This window comes from Molossus molossus, unplaced genomic scaffold (assembly GCF_014108415.1).
Source record: "Molossus molossus isolate mMolMol1 unplaced genomic scaffold, mMolMol1.p scaffold_m16_p_20, whole genome shotgun sequence".
Classification (NCBI taxonomy): Eukaryota; Metazoa; Chordata; class Mammalia; order Chiroptera; family Molossidae; genus Molossus; species Molossus molossus.
Window position 1 is genome coordinate 735,869 of NW_023425356.1, and position 17,571 is coordinate 753,439.

General features: G+C 44.4%; 6 non-coding genes across 6 annotated transcripts; 4 read left to right on the forward strand and 2 right to left on the reverse strand.

Moving 5' to 3' along the window:
* Positions 1-5,614: 5,614 nt before the first annotated feature.
* Positions 5,615-5,685, forward strand: TRNAG-GCC. Its single transcript has one exon. It is a non-coding gene; the product is annotated as a tRNA-Gly (tRNA).
* A 952-nt stretch (positions 5,686-6,637) lies between these two features.
* Positions 6,638-6,719, forward strand: TRNAS-UGA. The gene has a single exon. It is a non-coding gene; the product is annotated as a tRNA-Ser (tRNA).
* A 907-nt stretch (positions 6,720-7,626) lies between these two features.
* Positions 7,627-7,698, forward strand: TRNAQ-UUG. The gene has a single exon. It is a non-coding gene; the product is annotated as a tRNA-Gln (tRNA).
* A 2,522-nt stretch (positions 7,699-10,220) lies between these two features.
* On the forward strand, positions 10,221-10,302 carry TRNAS-GCU. The gene has a single exon. It is a non-coding gene; the product is annotated as a tRNA-Ser (tRNA).
* A 5,587-nt stretch (positions 10,303-15,889) lies between these two features.
* Positions 15,890-15,962, reverse strand: TRNAR-UCG. Its single transcript has one exon. It is a non-coding gene; the product is annotated as a tRNA-Arg (tRNA).
* A 436-nt stretch (positions 15,963-16,398) lies between these two features.
* On the reverse strand, positions 16,399-16,470 carry TRNAM-CAU. Its single transcript has one exon. It is a non-coding gene; the product is annotated as a tRNA-Met (tRNA).
* Positions 16,471-17,571: the final 1,101 nt, after the last annotated feature.

Consider the following 17,571-nt stretch of genomic DNA (forward strand, 5'->3'; position numbering starts at 1 on the left):
TTGGGTGCAGGCGGATGGGCGCTAAACAGCGAGAGGCCCCGTGTTTGCACAGCCATCGAGCTGACGGGGAGAACTTGGGATCCATAATAATTCTCACGTTCGAGTGTGCAAGGGCCTCGCTTGGACAGCTGGTGGAAACAGACTCTCAGGCCCCACTCCCGAGGATGCTAACTTTGCAGCTGCAGGGAAGGACTGGCGGGAAGTTTGCATATTTAAGAAGCCCAAGCGCTGCCTCAGGTCCTCGGACCAGATTTTGAGTAGCTCCTCCCAGGAGAACAGACAGCGGTGATGTTATGGACAGACAGAGAAACAGATGCTTGGAGGGGGGAAACTAACAAACGAAGGGGCGGGGAGGAGAAACATGGAGGATACATTGTTAAGATAGAAAGCAGATTTGTGCCGTTAACAGAGGAAATAGAATTATTAAGTACTGAACGATCATGTTAACTAAGCCGATCACGAAAGGACCCGATCCCTCAATCTTCTGACCCGAAATCAGATGTCTCATCTATTCAGCCACCCGATCTTCCCGTAGATAGAGGTGGTGTTGGTAGGATATGGATCGGAATAATCTATCTAACTTCCAGAACCTCAGACTGTTGGCTGTAGTTGGAGATGCAGCTTTTTAAAAAGTGAGTAAAGTGAAATGAGGTCATATTATTGGACCCTGATCCAAGATGACTGTTGTCTTTATAAAAAGAGATTAGGACACAGACGCACACGGAGAAAAGATCACGTGAAGACACAGGGAGAAAGCAGCCATCTACACACTTGTTGACAAGGTTGATCTAGGACTTCTAGCCTCCAGAATGTGAGAAAATAAACCTGTTGTCTGAGCCACCTTGTCTGTGGACTTAGATACGGCCGCCCCCGCAAACTGATACATCCGCACCTGCCCTATCCTGGAAGAACACTGCAACTTGGCTTAATTGAGAGAGCCAAGTATCTGGCCTCTAAGCTGGGGTGCAGATCTCAAACGTTTCCCCGGAGGGCTCGTCCAAACGCCGGCTGCTGAGCGAGCCCTGGCTTTCAGATTTCGTGGGCCTGAGTGTGACCGGATTCGCATCGCTAACAAGTTCCCAGTTGATATCGATGCTCCGGGCCTGGGGGGAGCACCTTTTGAGAACCACTGCAGGAGGATCACGAACTGAGCTAGTGGAAAAAGCTAAGGGCTCAGCAAACACGAGCGATTTGCTTCGAGCTGTTGTGAACCGAAAGGCACGTGTTCACTACAACGACTAGAAGGCCTATGGACTCCACTGGGAAGGCGAACTGCTTACACTGGTCGTCTGAGGATCCGCAGCTGGTGAGCAGACTAAGGCTGCAGCCGGCGCGCTGAGCGGGCAGGTGACCGCGAGGCCCGCGGCGAGGGACCTGAGCATCAGCGGGGTCTGCTTCAGGAGAGGGAGAAGCAACTGTGTAGCCATTCTTATTCCGGTTTCACCGCAGATATAGACCCAATACGTACACTATTTTTTTTTCCAAATAGGAAAATTTCGATTTGAGAATCTACTGAGCTTTCCCCATTAATATTTAATCTGGTCAATCCCTTACCTTTAAAAACAAAGCATTGTTAAAGTCACGAATAGTGGGGGAAAGTGATAAAATCTACCAATAAAAAGAAATAGATCTTTAGACCCTGGGAGAAAAGGGGGGAAAGTATTCGGGGAGAAGAGAATGTTACTTAAATCCTACTTGAGAAGAGACAGGGGATTCCCTCTGTGGCCTTGTGGCATGATGGTAGTACATCTGACTCCAGGTCAGAGGGTTGCCTGTTCACATCACACCATGGTCAACGGCGATTGTCATTTTTGGGGAGGAATGAAAACTGGGGGCGACTTTCCTCTGAGGTATAGTTGACCTTGAGACCAGTTAAGACTTCCAAGACCAAGGTGCGCTAAAGAGAATAGGTTATCTGCTTTTATCGGTTTGGGTGGGATGCATTTGTGACTCCACTGGCTGTTAGCTTGCCAATGGAATTCTAAAACGATGAATTCCCCAAGTGGACAGTGCATCATTTGCAACCGTCATTAACCGGGAGATTTAATCTAAACAGTGCCCTCTTTACCACCAGGCAATGCAGTGTTCTAGTTTCCATTTGTCCTCTGATGCTTCTCTTGTATTCTTGAGTTGCTGAGGACCCTCCCCTCTAATGGCCTCCCGCTCTTTGCGTCCAGGTAGTTCCTCTGCCTGCCTCCCTAGGACAATTTCTGCGTTCTTCTCAGCTGCATTCCCACTCCTATTCACATGGAGCCAGGAGCCTGGAGCCATCCTGGGCACTTCCTCCTCTTCACTTCCCAATCTGATTAGGGATTCTGCTGAGTTTTGCTCCTAAAATGGTATATCCCACATATCTTCTGATGACCACAATGGCCTCCTTCCATCACTATCTCTAACTCTTCCGGTATCTCCTGCTCAGTTATATCAGTGTCCTCATTATGCTTGTTTTTAAACACAAATTGCAAATCTTATCCTGACCTTCTCCTGCTTATAACACAACAACCAGTTGTGCTGATTAACCCTCTATCATGCGGGCCCTTCTTTGTTTCTAAATGCATGCCTCCCTTTCTGAGGGCAGGGCCCTTTCCCCAACCCTTTCCTCTGTAAGGAACGCTTGCCCTGGCCCCAAGCTTGATTCAGACACTCATCCTCCAGTGATCAACCTCGACAAAGCGCTAGCTCCTCCTGGTAGCCTTTCTTTCATCATTAGACAAGGCTTTCCTGCTGCATGCTCCCAGAGCTTTATTTCCAGACACTCACATTTTCCCAAACCATCTACATTTGCTGGCATGTTTAAAACCCATAATTGATGATTGATAAATTATTGTGCTGCTCTATAATTGATGATTGGGAAAGTCATTGTATGCCCTCTAGCTAAACCTGTTTAGTCAAAATAACCTCAGTAAATTGGAATACTCCCTGAATCAAGAAATTGTTGGGAGCCGGCTACGTATTTGACAGAGTCCATCGATCCTGGAGGTCTTGAGTCAGAGACTTGACCTCCCCTGCAATCTCAAGGAATTGGGCTTGCATTTCCTTGAGAAATGTTTGTGCAGCTCGGGGCTAAGTGTGACCCAATGTACCTTGAAATACCTGGGTGTTCCTGGGTGGGCCTGGGTGTTCCTGTTATCCGTAAGGCAAACTAATTCTATACAGCATTGCTGTGGCCCTGGGCATTATATCAAGAAGATCCTATTCCTGTAAGGTGTGAAAGGCATGAAATAAAGTATATCAGGGCTGATTCCAAAGACTCTGTCACAGGGGTGTTCAGAATCAGATGCCGGCCTGCTAATAAACGGCTCTTATTTGGACTTCAACTCTCGAGTGGTCTTTCTTTTACTCTGTCGTGCCACAACATCTGGAGGCCCAGGGCTGGTCTCTCAGAACTCGGGATCAGTCGCTGGCCGGCTTTGCTCTCTATTTGGCTTTAATTTGGCTCTGGTGGTCTCTTGGGTCTCTGGTGCCACAACACACGCTCCTGAAATGAATTGTTTGTTTTGTATATTGGGACCCACAGAATGGTGTTCTCCCCAGTGGCCAGGCCCGTGTCAAGGATCTACACTCAAGTCAGCTTGAACTTGCCAGAAACAATGAAAGCAACAGCAAATCACAACAGAATTCAGCTTTTAGTCAAAATGATTAAATGAGCCCTTCTAAGAGTCATAGCTACACTGTCATGTAGTCATGTCCTGCAACCTGGAGGCCAGTCTGTAAAGCAAGGGAAGAATATAAAGGTATATGTTGCTTAAAATAACAGAAGAATGTTGTCTGTTAAGCACAGTATGTATATAGCTCTGCTTATTATTTTTCTGTTCTTAAGGTAACATTGCTGTAGACCAAGGAGACAGATCAGACTCAGACTCCGAACTGGGTTCAAATTAAGAGAGCTTTATTAGCCGCACTGAGACTGTCCCATCCTACGCAGAGGAGAGAGCAGCCCCGAGCTCAGGGGGAGGGTTGCTTATATAGTTGTCTTAGCCCCTGTTAAGAAATTTGGATTAAGGGTATGCGAGCAAGCAAGCTCGTACGGAAGCAGATATTTGCAGTTAGCTGTTATGCCCGAGAGAACAATCAGTTTCGGTGTACACAAAGCAATGGTTATCTATACAATGCAGTGGTTATCTATTAGCAGATAGTTCTTGCCATTCCCTTAAAATCCAGGGGACAAGGTCGTGTGTTTGTCCTTTACAACATCACTGACTAAACAAACCCAAGGTTTCTTGCAGACCTCTGTAAACAGGAAAGACCACCTGGACACAGTCAGGAAGACCCGGAACAAAATGCGGCAAAGAGCTAAATAAATCAGAATTTAAAAACTGCTGAAGCTTGCACAAGAATAGACCTGACCAGTCAGCACAGCTTACCACCCTGAACCCCTTACTCAAGGTCACTCATGATTTTTTGCCTTCAACCCTCTCCCCCATGGTAGTCATCAGGGTTCCGGTTTTTAGGTGACAGCTTCCCGTTCTCCTTTGGTGGCACACTGCTATAAAGCTACTCGAATTTCTCCGCTGCAGTTCTGCATGTTCAGTGTTTGTCTCTACTGTGCGCCGGGTTACACAGCTGTCAAGCAAAGCTGATAAGTGCAGCCTCTCACTCAGCGTGGCTAGCTCACCACACCCTGCAAAAGAAGCAGCTACTCGGTCCAGGCAGAAAAGCCAAAAAAGTGTTCTGATTAGGAGACAAAGACAAAAGATATTTATCAGTAGATGGAAGGCATTGCTATTGGTGCACATAACATAACATAACAACATAACATAACGATGTTATTTTAAAGAATGTTTTTAATGTTAAGTCCGGTAGTCATCGATCCAGGAGTCATAAAATCTGCTTTCTTGTTATCCTTGCAAACATTGTTTTGGGGCACAAGTTTGCTTTAGGCCCAGTCCAAAGTTTATTTTGCTTTGTTTTAACATTACAAAGGTTTGAGACATAAAACAGCATGCAGTTCCTCTTGGATGTAGCTCCAGCTCCATTTAAAAATGGCTCCGTTTATATTACAACTTTTACAAATGTTAATGTCCCTTACAAAAATGTAACTTCCACTTGGTTTTTAGATGTTCTTCTGTGTCTGCTGTTTCTAAGAAATAGTCAGCCTAAGTTAGTTCTTATGTCAAACAGGCAAATTCTGCTCCCCTTTTCTGTGACTCTTCAAGTTACCAGTTTCCCTGGGTCTCTCTCACGTGTACATGACATGAACATGTTAACAAACTTCTGCTTTTGTTACAGGGATTCCAACCAGTAATTTAGAATGGTAGAGGGAAAATTGTTTTTTCTTTTCCTTCACCAACTTCTCTCAGAAATGAAGATGAGAATTGCTTCAGGAGATCGGATTTATGATAACTGAGTTCTTTTGGAAGGCTCTGCTCTTAGATAAAGGATTTTAGAAACTCAAATGTCTTTAGCTCAAAATGAATTTGTTTTTTTCCACAGTAGTGGCTATTATGGATCCCTGCAGCATGATAAATGTATTGATTACAGTGAATAAGATTTAAGAAAGTCCTGGGGAGGACCCCCCCCCACTATTATTATTATTATTTTTACACATTGTTATTTTAACTTGACGATATCGCTATATCTACATAGGGACATAAAAGGTCACCCGCACCCGGGAGCATTGGTGGTTCAGTGGTAGAATTCTCGCCTGCCACGCGGGAGGCCCGGGTTCGATTCCCGGCCAATGCAGTTGCAATACTTTTAAAAATTACGACACGAGGCGTCCATAGCAGGGAGATCATTTAGTAAATTACGTGATGTCAGATTTCTTGGTTGTATACCTAAAACGAATATCATGGTGCATGCCAACTATGATTGAAAGTTTGAAAGTGGAGAAAAAATATTTTAGAGTAGATATTGCTTCTGGTATCCGGAAGTGGCTGAGCTGGGAAAGACCGAAGTCTACTTTTGCAATCTCACCTTCCTAAATTATGCCAATTAGCATGTGATTGGTTTTCCAATAAACCCGAAACGTCATTGTATCAGAGCTATGAGCAAACTGCCATCTGAGATTGGAGTCTTTCGGAGGTACGCTAGTATTTGGAGGTGGAGTGTAGCCACGTACGGGTATCAGTGAGCTCTTTCCATTCTTATTGACAGCAACCGAAATATAGTCATCAATTACTTAGAAGCAAGAAAAAAATGCCCAAATTTATTTTTTTTGGATATCACTTAAAAGGGGATGGATGTACCTTAGTGGAGTGGACCAGCGGAAGCCTGCTGGACCCTAACCTAGGGGTGGGTGGGTCAAAACCATCCTCTGCCACCTGCTATTGATTACAATTCATATGTGAAGAAAGGGGATTGAATCCAATTTCTCACTATCAGATAGGGTCTGTGGACCTGTTCTGCTGGTGTACTGTTTTCCTTTACTGCAGTAAATGCTATTCGTTAGTCTGGCGATTCTTGTGACTCAGTATCTCAGATTTAGGTACCGGTACACCTGTTATAAATCGGAATGTGCATCTCAGTCAGATTGTTATAATTTGTAATAACTTCTGTAATCGACATCTCGATCTTCCAAATCTTGTTTTTACCTTGACCACAGACATTCCAGAACAGTTGCTGAACAGAAAGACCAATAGCAACAGGAAAGGTAATATGCCTCATGAGAATTTATCTGGATCCCTGACTGGGTCTTGTAGTCGTGGCCGAGTGGTTAAGGCGATGGACTTGAAATCCATTGGGGTTTCCCCGCGCAGGTTCGAATCCTGCCGACTACGCAGTTGCATTTTCTTTCCAGGTACATCATCTGCTGGACTAACTGTGGAAACTCAAAACACGCACTAAAACAACACGAAATACAGTTTTCCTGGTTATTATTATTTTTCGCCACGAAACTGGAAGCAGGTAGTACTAGTCTCTTAGTGTAACAGTATGTAGAGAATAATCTTTGAAAATGATTTTGGGAAAACACTAGATTTCTGAGCCTACTATAAAGATGCCCAGGCTCCAATTCTTTGAATTGCTATCTCCGTATGACTTCTCAGTTCTGACTTCTGAAAACTCGCCTACCTATAACTTCTTCCGCTTGATTTTCTTCCAAAAATGTGGGCACATCAAGGCATCAGTATTCTCCTTGTGGGCATGTTTGATGACTGGGAAACAACGTCTCAAACAGAAATGTTCAACTTTTCCTCCTGGAGCCCTCTTATCTTTCCGCTTCGGAGGCCAGAGTTATAGAGAGGAAGTACCAGAAAGATAATTTTCAAAACTGTTTTCAGAGGTTGGCTAAAGTTTATTTTTAAAAAACGGTCTCACTCGCTCTTTCTAATGCACACACTCACTGTATATGTAACATAGAAAAGAGTAAATATAACAAAAATTATCTTTTATTATACATGCATTCGGTCCATTAGGAAATGCGGATAAACAAAAGAAAGGAAGTAAAAAAAAAAGAATTTAAAGAATCTCCAAAATTGCCAAGAAATACAGTTTGATTTTGCAAACCCTGTATGGGCGGGAGAAAAATTCCAAGCAACAGTGAGCTCTGCCTGGCTTCTCTCACAGCAGAGCTATTGCGTTTCCTCCCAGGACCCATGTGTCCAGGAAAAAAAATCACTCTAGTGAAATGGCCACCACACGCTGTCAACACATTTGAAAAAGTGTGCCCGGAGCTCTCTCGTTGTTGGCCCCATGGTGTAATGGTTAGCACTCTGGACTTTGAATCCAGCGATCCGAGTTCAAATCTCGGTGGGACCTGCTTCTGTTTTGGTGTTCTGGTCTCCACATCCTTTTCCTCCAGTCCCTTCACCTTTGTTGGACCAGAATCCCCTGAGATCCTGGTAAATTAGGTTTTCTCTTAGATGCCTAAGGATTTTAATTTCACATCCCGGACCTCAGTTCTGGGTTCGGGTTCCATCAATTTCTAACACGCACTTGGTCTTCAGAAGATCGCAGTGTGTGTGAGTCTAGGTTTTTGTGTTTCTCTTGGAGCCTTGACTGCGTGTCACATAGATTTTTAATTAATTACTATGTTTTAAACTAAGGCTATAATTCACAAAATAGTACAAAGAGCAGAATGACGAGCTCTGCATCGAATATTTATAGGTATGTTAGTGCACCCTTGGGTGGCCCCATGGTATAATGGTTAGCACTCTGGCCTTTGAATGCAGTGATCCGAGGTTAAATCTCGATGGGACCTCGAGCTGCTCCATTGGCGCTTTTCCGCGCGCTTGCTACACCTGCGTCGCTGGTGCATCCTGGTCTGTGCACATAAACCTCCCTCGCGCGGTCTCTTCTCCCGAGGAGCATGGTGTCATTCCTTACTTTTTTTGTCGGACTTCTGAAAAGTGCCATATATATATATGCACGCCCCCTTTCTCTTGCCATCTATTCTTACCCTGGTTTTCGAAATCTGATAGACCCCAAGTTATTTGCGTGCCTAGGGTCTTAATCGTTCGTGTGTCAGAGGCCTCTACCACAAATCCTTTCTTCTTAAAGCCTCCTCAAAAGGTAGCGGCCTGATGTAAGAATATACATAAAATCTGCAGTAGAAAGCTCCTCATGTAAACACCCCATGGATTAGCACTCTGGATTCTGAACCCCGTAATTTGACTTCAGCAACATCTTTGTAATTTCTTTCGGTGGGTCTGAATCGCGTTAGAGGTGTACACCGGGCTGCAGGCGCGGCCAGTTAGGTCCACATCAACAACCAGTTGACCGTAAAGCCACTGGCCATGAGGAGATGGTGTGGCATTCGAGCGCTACCCGCCTTACACTGGATGTCTCTTTCTTCCTAGAGTTCCTCAGACCCTGATCAGTTAAAATCCTGGCCCAGTGATTAAGAGTTTGTTTTACAGTCCCCAACTCAGGCCCTTCCTTCCTGGAGCCACTCAGAGTACCTCAGCCGTTTCTAAACACTGACACCTAGCTGACTTGGTTCCCCTGTACCGCGGAATGGCTGCCCTGAACGTCTTAGAGCCTCCACTGTCCCCACCCATTAGAGGCTCTGTTCAAACTCCTTCAGCTAATGTTCTGCCTACATCATTTTGAAGATAAGCATATCCGTGAGGAGCACACATCAGTTTTTCAGTGCAGATCCATCTTCAGGGTCCCCATGGTGTAATGGCTAGCATGTAGACTTCAAATCTCAGTGGACTGTCTCAGTTTTAGTGGCCTTGCCCCCATGTTTTCCCAAATCAAGGGAACACTCTGATCTGTACAGACACTCCCTTACACTTGAACTTCGTTCCCCTGTCAACATTCAGTGCCTTGTTCTTTCCTCTGGCTGCTAAAAATGGCTAGGCCACGGGATTCCTCTGTTGAGCAAATACAGTCTCAGAACGGGAGCATCAGACAAACTCATTCTCTGACCGTAATGAAAGGAGAAACAACAGACAAACAAACAAACAAACAACAAAACATTTCATGACCTCGTCTAAGGACAGACAATAAAAGAAGGCCACTGTGCAAAACACAGTACCGAACATCTTCTTCCATTTGGTCTGAGGGAACACTAGTTTTACAGCTTTAGCTTCATTATATTCTTACCTTCATCTAGATACAATTTGTTTAGATACTCAACCACAGAATTCCTGAAAGCATCCAACCCAGAACAAAGCCCGGTTTTCTTGCACCCTCCCCAAATCACCCAACATAAGACAAATGCCACAATAAGGACATTAAAACAAAGAGATATAATCAATATACAACATTCTGTAAGATTAAGGTGTGCAACGTATTCATTTGATACATTTATGTATTGCAATGTGATTACATCAGTTAACACTTCCATCACATCACATAATTATTATCTCTTTTTTGTGGTGAGGACATTTAAGAAATAGTCTCTTGGCAACTTAAAAGTATATAATACAACATTGTTGATTTTAATAGGTGTGCAGTGCATTAGATCTCCAGAACGTATTCATCTTCTAACAGCAAGTTTTGTGTTCTTTGACCCCCATCTTCCCAGTTCCCCATCCACAAGCAATCCCCTTATCACCACCATTCTACTCTGTTTCTGAGAGTTCGTTTTTTTCAGATTCCACATTTCTTTTTGAAGTGTACATTGCCATTTTAATTCAAGTTCACATGCTCGCCTGCCTCTTCCTCTCTGGACTGTAGCCTCTCTTTATTTTTCTTCTTTTATCAAAGCAGGAGGGCCATCCGTACAAGCAGAGGCATCACTTTCGTTAATAAAAACACAAAAAAGAATAGAAATTGCAAAACAGTTGCTGACCGAAGAAATATAGCATCTATGGCACTAGCTATCAGCAGCTGACGAGGTGGCCGAGTGGTTAAGGCGATGGACTGCTAATCCATTGTGCTCTGCACGCGTGGGTTCGAATCCCATCCTCGTCGTTCAGGTTCCCCCTTTGCTCTGGCAGGGAGGTTTTAGGAGATGTTTTAGTACCTTGTGAACCCATATTATACTTTGTAGAGCGGCAAAGAACAAGGGATGCACGCTGAGCTAAAAGAAATCAGAATCCAATAGTTCCTGTGGCTGCAGGTGATACTAATGAAACTGCCGCTTTGAGAACTACCGGCCACTAACTTTATCCGCTCACAGCCCCAGCCGGTTTTAGGACCCCTGTCTTGGCAGCATTTGTCTCATATTCTTTGCTTAAAAAAAAACAAACAAAAGTTATTTTACTATATCTTTATTGTTGAAAGTATTGCAGGTGTGCCCCCCCCCCCCCTTTCCTTCCCACTCTCAGCCCCCTCCTGCCTTCCCCACACCATTGTCTGTGTCCATTGGTTATGCATAGAAGTTCTGTGGTTTACCCACCCCCCTTACCTTTGCGGTTTGTCAGACTAACAACCAATTTGTACTTCTTAATCCCTTCACCTTTTTTGCCTATCCCCCTCAACCGCCCTCCCATCTGGCAAGCAACACAAAGTTCTCTGTATCTACAAGTCTTTTCCTGTTCTGCTTATTCATTTTGTTTGTAGATTCAATTGTTGGTAGATATGTATTTATTGCCATTATTCATACTTTTTATTTTCTTCTTCCTCCAGACCCTTCAACATTTCATATAATATTGGTTTGATGGTGATGAACTCCTTTAGCTTTTTCTTGTCTGGGAAACTCTTTATATGTCCATAGATTCTAAATGACAGCTTTGCAGGATAAAGTAATCTTGGTTGTAGGTTCTTGCTTTTCATCACTTTGAATATTTCATTCCCTTCTGGCCTGCAAAGATTCTTTTGAGAAATCAGCTGACAGTCTTATGGGAGCTCCTTTGTAGGTAATTAACTGCTTTTCTCTTGCTGCTTTTAAGATTCTCTCTTTGTCTTTAACTTTTTGCATTTTGATGATGTGTCTGGGTGTGGGCCTCTTGGGGTTCATCTTATTTGGGACTCTGCTTCTGTCTGTCTGTTTCCTTCACCAAGTTAGGGACGTTTTCTGTCATTATTTTTAAATAGGTTTTCAATTTCTTGCTCTCTCTGTTCTCCTTCTATCATTCCTGTGATGCTAACGTTGGTAAGCTTGAAGCTGTCCCAGAGGCTCCTTACCCTATCCTCATTTTTAAAAATTCTTTTTTACTTTTGCTGTTCTGACTGGGTCTGTTTTGCTTCCTTATATTCCAAATCGATGGTTTGCTTTTTGGCTTCACCTACTCTACTGTTGATTCCCTGTAAATTATTCTTTATTTCAATTAGTGCATCCTTCATTTCTGACTGGTCCTTTTTTATGCTCTCGAGGCCCTCACTAAGTTTTTTGAGCATCCTTATAACCAGTGTTTTCAACTCTGCATCTGTTAGATTGCTTATCTCTGTTTCATCTAGTTCTTTTCCTGGGGTTTTGTTCTGTTCTTTCATTTGGGACATATTTCTTTGTCTCTTCATTTTGGCTGCCTCCCTGTTTGTTTCTATGTATTAGGTAGAGTTGCTATGTCTCCTAGGCTTCGTAGGTTGGCCTGTTGTTGTAGGTGTCCTGTAGGGCCCAGTGGCTCAGCCTTCCAAGTTGGGCCCTTGAGGTGCACTCCTCATGTGGACTGTACGCCTTCTGTTATAATTTAGTCTTGATTGCTGTTGGCACGTCAATGGAAGGGATTTATTCAGGCTGGTCAGCAGAAAGGACTGGCTGTGCCCACTGAACACTGACCTCTGACTCCCTTGGAGGATCAGCTGTGCAGGGCCCACCACACAAAGCAAGACTTACTTCAGCAGGGTCTGGTACCCACTGAGTTCAACCCTCGAGTGTGTCATTTGTGGAGGTGCTTCAACGTGGTCTGAAGCTATCCACTGGGGGTGCTGCCATGTTCATAACCCCATAATTGATGATTGGTAAATTATTGTGCTGACTTGTTTATAGCTCCATAATTGACGATTGGAAAAGTCACTGTGTGCCCTCTAGCTGAACCTGTTTTGTAAAGAATTTTGGAATACTCCCTGAAGCAAGAAATTGTTGGGAGCTGGCTACATATCTGACAGAGTTCACGGAGCCTGGAGGTCTTGAGTCAGAGACTTGACCTCCCCCACAGTCTCAAGGAATTAGGCTTGCATTGTGTTTGTGCAGCTTGGGGCTAAGTGTGACCCCATGTACCTTGAAATACCTGGGTGTTCCTGTTATCTGCAAGGCAAACTAATTCTATGCAGCATTGTTGTAGCCCTGGGCATTATGTCAAGAAGATCCTATTTTCTTATATCATTAATTTTTTTGCTGTAAGGTGTAAAAGGCATGTAATAAAGCATATCGAGGCTGATCTCAGAAGACTCTGTCACAGAGGTGTTCGGAATCAGATGCCGGCCGTCCGGCTAATAAATGGCTCTTATTTGGACTTCAATTCTCTAGTGGTCTTTCTTTGACTCTGTCGTGCCACAAGAGGGCAGGGTCACCCACTGCTTGTATTCTATCTGAGGCCGCCAGGCATAAGCTACAAAGTGATCTGCTGATGGCTGCTTCTTGTGCTGGGCTTGGAGGTGCCCAGGAAAAGCCAAGTTGTGAACCAAGGCTGGCTGCTTCTCGTGCCAGGCCTGGGGTCACTTAGTAAGAGGTATGGGGCTGAGACTAGATACTGCTTGTTTGAGAGAATTTGGGAAAATCTGAAGCAGGAGCCAAGACAGGCCAATTCTATTGTAAAGCCACTGGAAACAGCTTGGGTGGGCCCGAAGGTTGGGTGGGGTGGGGCGGGGCCTCAGGGAATTACTAGGGCAGGGCAAACAGTATGAGCCAGGTGCTGAAGTCTCAGATATGGTGCCTGTCTGCCTGCCCCATGCGGAAGGGCTCAGCAAAGGAACAGTGACCTCCACCAACACATCTGTCCTGTCCAGGAGAAAGCTGCCCAACAGCTCTTGCCCAGATACCAAACAACCCAGTTCTTCCCCGTTTGTCTCTGGTGACTTTCAAATTGTCTCCATGATGCTGGAGTCTGGAGGGAGTGAGTCCGATTAAGTCCGTGAGTGCCGGAGCCCTTTAAGAGGAGCTGCTTGGGGCTCTAGAAGCCTCCCTCTCCCTCAGCCTCCATTCCTGCTGGTTTTTACAGCCAGACATTATGGTACTTCTTTTCCTGGCACTGGAACCCGGAGTTGGGAATCTAGTGTAGGATGGGGATCCCTCACTCCTCAAGGAAGACCTTCCCAGCCAAGGTGTGCTCTTGATTTGTATCCGCCACACATGGGTGTGGGACCAGCCCATCCCCCTCTGCCCTCCTACTAGTCTCCATGTGGCTCCTTGTTTAATCTCATAGTTGTAGGACTTCCATTCATCTCCATGTCAGGCGGTTCTGAATGATGCTTATTCTATAGTTTACTTGTAATTTTGATGTGGTCTATTCTTTGCCTTTTAAATCTCAGGTGCATTTTCAAGTCCAAGGCTCTTTCTGGACACCTTATCACTTTCTACATTCCCAACTTCCCCTTAAACGTCAGCTTTGTCTGACCCCAGCATCAGGAGCTGCCCACAGGCAAGTGTCCCTTTCCTGTGAACCTGCAAAGGAAAGCATTATTCTTCTCTTTGTATTTTAGTTGAATTAATTTAAACTGAAGATCTCTTCCAAGTACTTCAGTCTCTAAGTATTTCTCCCTTCTGTAATTGTATTCCGCCATGAACACTTTAATTTTAGAACATGCTCCCATAAAAATCTCATCTGTCACCTGTTTTCACCTTAGACTAATCTACAGCAAGGGGCCAGGCACAGTATAGAGTAACAGAATTTGAAGAGACTATAGAGATGATCTCTCTGAAATGTCCTCCTCTATCACCTGTTTCTATCTTACAGATGAGGAAACTGAGGTGCAGACCAGAAAAACCCAGTCTTTCCTTTTCAGGTTCATGGGAACCAAGTTCTTTTAGATCAAGCAGTTGAAGCGATGAAGCCCAACATGTTCAAATTCTGAGACTGTGATTTCAAATTTTGAGACCTGGAGAAGTCTTCTGAAGTATACTTGTCATAAGCTGGAGTATCTCCCAAGGTCTCATGGAGATTGAGACCTAAGAAGCATAGATTTTTAAAGTGGCATCTGTTTTTGAATTTCACCTAACAATATATGGCCTATATAGTATAAGTTTGTAATGGCTTTCAAACTTTAACACATTTAATTTTGGAAATAAGAGCTCAGGAGGTGATCATCTAGATTGGCAGCCAAAGTGGAGTCTTCAGGAACTGGGTGATATGCTTTGTATATTTTGCTTTTTCTCCAACAAAGAATCCAAGATAATTATTAATGCTATGGATGCTTGAGCAGCCTTGCCCTTCCTGTCACTCCCTCCCCAATTTACCTTCTTTGAGAATAAAGTTCCAAGGGTATGTGCCACCCCCCTTTATATCCTGTTTCTGTAACTTTGCACACTGTAAACATTCAACAGAGAACTGTAAAATAAACACTTAAAGGCACACTGTGTGGATGTGGTGGCAGGGGAAGGGGCTGAAACTTCATCCAAGCAGAATAAACCCAGGGTGTTTGTCTCTTTTTTTAATGTGCCCATCTCTTGTATTGTCCCAAAGTAGGAAAGTAGACCCGGGGCAATTTTGCCTCTGTTCCTCACCTTTGCTCCTCACCTCTTTCAGACCCAAAGGGTCTGTTTCCCCTCCTCCTCTAAGTACTAAAGAGGGAAGGTCAGAGGAATACATTAAGCAGAAAAGAGCTAAACCTCTTTGTTTTCTCTGCACAATCTCGACTTTACAGGTGACTAGAAGAAACAGTCAGACAGCAGGTCTAAGACACAGGCTTCGGAAAGGAAGGAGCCATCACTACCTTGTTTCAATTATTCATGGCTTTGACCTAGCAAGAGCATCTGAAATGAAGCACCATGTTTCACCATGAAGTCAACAGTTGGAAATTACTTTTTCTTCATCCTAAATTATTATTCAGTTCAGTGATTCAGGCAAAAAAATGTGTGTTTTTATATTTTGTGCAGCTGTCTTCTCTATGTTTCAGTTTGCATACACGCTATGTAAACACTTGGGATCCTTTAATGACCTTAGTATTTCCGCTCTGTAATTTAGGTTGGAATACAAACTGTTCTCATTCGTTGCATGGCAACGCAGCCAAAAGGAAGAAAGGAAGGTGGAAAAGGAGGGGAAAAGTGAAAAACAGTAACACAGACTTCACAGCAGCCAGAACTCGAAAGGACACAGGGACTCAGACTGGATGCAAAGCAACAGGTTTCCCACTGTGCGGAGACTCAGCCGTTGCAAAGCGCTCCGTTGACAGATCTGAATTCCTTTCTACAAGTGGCCCAGGACAAGCTGAGCCTGTGAAAATGAAACTTGGGCGCTCAAAACCCAAATTTGGGAACTCGAGAGTCCCGAATTTATTGAAGAGCCTTATTTCAATTGACTTTCAGCCTCCCTTCACCCTAGACACTGGTTCTCCCAAGGCTTTCTAGAATGATTTCTTTAAAGTTAGAGCTGGAAAAAAGAAAATGGTGAAGCAGGTAACATTTGACACCCCCTGCGGGTCAGGGCAGTCAATTTGCGTAAGAACACGCAGGAATGAAATCTAACCACGAAGGGATTCGAACCCTCAATCTCCTGATCCGAAGTCAGACGCCTTATCCGTTAGGCCACGTGGTCCTCGACAATAGCAATTTCCTCAGAAAGGATAATGAGCTTTCAGCCCCGTCCGGAATCTTTCAAGTTAAAAAATCACTATGGTAAAATTTTAAACATTTTAACTGTTAACATTGAATAGATAAATCTACACGAAAACGTGTTTCAATAAACTTGTTCTATGGACAAGATATGTATAGACTTTATAGTGTTCTGTAGAGTGCTCAGCCCAATGATGTGAAATAGATTTAAAATTGTATTTAGGATGGCATCTTTCAAGCTCGTCAGTGCATGGTGACCTCAGGCACCTAGTTTGAAATGTCAGCACTGTTCACAGAAGGAATTCCCTTAAATCCCAGTACCTGAGAGCATTGGCCCTACTGGATAATTTGCCTAGGCTTCTTTTGTTTTCTTATTGTGAAAGTAAACTGAAGAATTTAAATTGGAAAAAAGGTAAAGATAGCAGAGGATGGTTTCGATCCATCGACCTCTGGGTTATGGGCCCAGCACGCTTCCGCTGCGCCACTCTGCTCCCTGCGAGAAGCTGGCCTTTTAATTGTATTCTTAACTCTACTTAGACATGATTTACAGGCTATTTCTTCCTAAAAATAGCTCGCGGGAGCGTGTCTATTTATTTCTTTCAATACCTCCACTATCACCAGTTGCTAATTCTGTTCGGAATAATTTCGCTACCAGAATCAAAGAGAAGACAGAACTAGGAGCAGAGACGTAAACACTGACACATAAGTTGCTGGGTGCAGAGGTGAGGGTGGCTAGCTATTAAAATGAGAATGACAGGTTTTAATTCACAGAGAAGAAAAAAACATGCAGGAAGGAACCTGGTTTTTCGAGGCGGCCAAGTTTCTCCGCTGCCTCGCCTTCGGGAAGAACATCCTTTTGGTTGGATCGCCCTGGCTTGGTGTGCAGAGGGGGTCTGACCGTTTTTAGACTTCCGCGGGGGATGGGTGGAGGTGGGGTTTGGCTGGAAAAGCTTTGCCGCGGGGACCCGCATGCCCTTGGCACCGAAAACACTGGGCCGAGAGGCCCGCAATCCCACTGAGGTGCGACTATCTCAAACCAGTGAGAACCAGTGAGACGACAAGGGGCTCTGTGTAGTGAACGAAAGTAACCTCACAGGGTGCTCTGACCACAACCCCCTAACTGGGCAGTCGCGGTGGGGAGTCAAGCCCCAATCCTGCGATTCTTTAGTAAAAGGGCATTTTCGCCTTAAGAGAGCGCTGTCTGTTGGCATCTAGGTTAACACACCCTGAAAACGCCAGAAGTGATACTCTTTCAAGACCCTGGGAGGGAAACCACGCTGCAGGGAGCACCTGGTCCTGTTAACTCTTCTGCACCTCGTTTCCTCTCACCTTTGTGTAATCCTCCCTCATTGAAAATGCGTACAAGAAGCTACTAAACTGTCCTCCAGAGCATTTGAGATCTTGCTCCCTCGCATTTCGTCAGTTTAGCTCAAATAAACATAAAATTCTCAGCAGGTTTCCACTTTGCTACACGGATAAATGTCAGTTTCTTTAGTTTTAAGCAGTCGTTTAAAAGTTCCGGAATCCTCATCCGGGGACCCAGGGCGTAAGGCGGGAGGTGAGGAGAGGCGGAATTTCGTTTACAGTGACGT